We start from the raw sequence: 2,723 nt of genomic DNA on the forward strand, positions 1-2,723 counted from the left end.
CAGATACTTGGGAAAGAGAATCGAATAAACAAAATAAATTGGGAAGACCAACACATGAACAAACATAGGGAGAATAAACATAAACACTTAAATAAAATTAATTGTGTAGATATGCACATGAATAAACATAGGGAGAATAAACATAAACATTTAAATAATATTAATGGTGTAGATATTCGGTGGGATATGTCTGGTACACATGTTAATATAAACGGGCTTAACCAGAAGTCCACTATGGGAATGGGGTTTAACATGGGTGGACATCAGCTAAATAAAAGGCCTACTAAGGATGTTTCTAAAAGACCAACTAGCTGTTCTAAATCACAAGTGAGACCCAAAAATATAAATAAATCTAAACCCGAGTCTACTATTCCGTGTCAAAATACGTATTCTGTATTAGCAAAAATGAAAAATGATTTTGAAAATTTCCCTAAAGCCAACGTTGTGTCAAACAATTTAAAAACCACGTCGTGGATATTTGATTGTGGGGCAACGGACACTATGACTTTTGATGAGAAAGATATTATTTTTAAAACTAAACCTAGGAAAACTAAAGTACAAACGACAAACGGTGAAATTGTTCAAGTCAAAAGTGGCGGTACAATCGAAATTTCACCAACTATTAAACTACCTAATTGTCTATATATTCCAGCTTTATCTCATAAGCTGTTATCGGTAAGTCATGTTACAAAAGAATTAAATTGTAAAGTCCTGATGTATCCGACCTTCTTCATCTTGCAGGACATTCGGACAGGACTGTTGATTGGACGTGGCACTGAAAAGGGGGGGTTATACTATGTTGACGAGGTTTCTCAACAAGGCACCGTGTCACTTGCTCACGGAACACTTACGAGGGAGGCCTGGTTATGGCATAGAAGATTGGGTGATCCGTCGGCTGGATATTTACATGCTTTATTTCCTAGTTTATTTCCGTCAAATGTTGTTTTAAATTGTGAAACATGTATTTTGGCCAAAAGCCACCGTAGTACTTTTAAACCTAGTAATACTAGGAAAGATGTACCATTTGCTTTAATTCATTCTGATGTGTGGGGTCCAGCTCCGGTTATTGGGGGAAAGAACTTGCGGTATTTTGTCCTATTTATTGATGACCACACAAGAATGACATGGATTTATTTCTTAACACACAAATCAGAAGTTTTTTGAGAAATTCGCTCACTTTTATAAAATGGTTCAAACTCAATTTAATAAAAATATTCAAATTTTACGATCTGATAATGGGGGAGAATTTGTCAATTCCTCCATGAAACTTTTTTGCGAGCAAAATGGGATTATTCACCAAACTTCTTGTGCTCATACTCCCGAACAAAATGGAGTAGCTGAACGTAAAAACAGATTACTTTTAGAAATGACAAGAGCCTTATTAATTGAATCTAAAGTTCCGAAGAGTTTCTGGCCTGAAGCTCTTGCTTCCGCAACATATCTTATTAATCGGTTACCGACTAAAATTTTGGGCACAAAAACACCTAGAGATACTTTGTCTCAATTCCACACTCTACCAACCTCATTGAACATTGAACCACGAATATTCGGGTGTTCTGTGTTTGTTCACATTCCAAAGACTGAACGTACCAAATTTGACTCGTGTGCCGAAAAGTGTGTTATGGTTGGTTATGGCATAAATCAAAAAGGGTATCGGTGTTACAGTCCTAGGAAACGTCATGTCTTCACTACAATGAACTGCAACTTTATAGAAACTGAATACTTTTATAATACCCAACTCACGAGTGAGGGGGAGAAAGAAGATAATGACACTCTCAGTTGGATAACCTGGTGTAGTTTAAATTAGGGTTTTTAATTTTTGAGAAGAACAAGTTGTGTGGGCTTTAAATTCAGATAAGGAAGATTAAAAAGACGAATTTACTCTCACATGCAATGCGCATGATAAGGGTTAACGGATTATTTTAACTGAATTTTAACGAAGGGACCACCGGAGCACATTTTTGAAAATACAGGGACGCTGTTAGCCCAAAAAAACTTGAGGAACGATGTTTGCTTTTTGGTATATAATCAAGGAACAACAGAGGAAAAAAGTCAAAAATAAAGTAACAATAATTGTGTCCACAATTACGTACGTAACTTGTTCTCTTTCAGTTAATTAATTTAATTTTAATTAACTAATTAATTTAATTTAATTTTAATTTTAATCAACTAATCAGTTTTATAAGAAGGAAACAATATCATATCACTAAAAACTTGGGATTCTGTCGAGTAATTAGACGATATACATATCACGTTTCCATTTACAATAAGTCATAATTCTCAATTACATTATAAAAACGTATTTAATTTGTCGTTAATATTAACAGTCATATATCATCATATATTCATACAAACAAAAAACTTATACATTCAAACGAATGCATTCGGAAGATATATCGGAAGTGAAGAGGCAGGGAAACTTACGACGCTTGTTGATAAATTCGGTTTCTTTGTGAAGGTAAATCTGAACCCAACTTAAAAATTAATATGGTATTAGACATTTGTAATCATGTCATGTTCATATATATATATATATATATATATATATATATATATATATATATATATATATATATATATATATATATATATATATATATATATATATAGGGCATGATCAATGGGGAAGTAACCAATCGGGGGGAAGCGGGGATGCAAAATTTTTTTTTTTTTTTCGTTTTTTTGAAATTTTTTTTCCGGAATCAAGATCACACGAAAATATG

Source organism: Rutidosis leptorrhynchoides, chromosome 7 (genome assembly GCF_046630445.1).
Source record: "Rutidosis leptorrhynchoides isolate AG116_Rl617_1_P2 chromosome 7, CSIRO_AGI_Rlap_v1, whole genome shotgun sequence".
NCBI classification, from domain to species: Eukaryota; Viridiplantae; Streptophyta; class Magnoliopsida; order Asterales; family Asteraceae; genus Rutidosis; species Rutidosis leptorrhynchoides.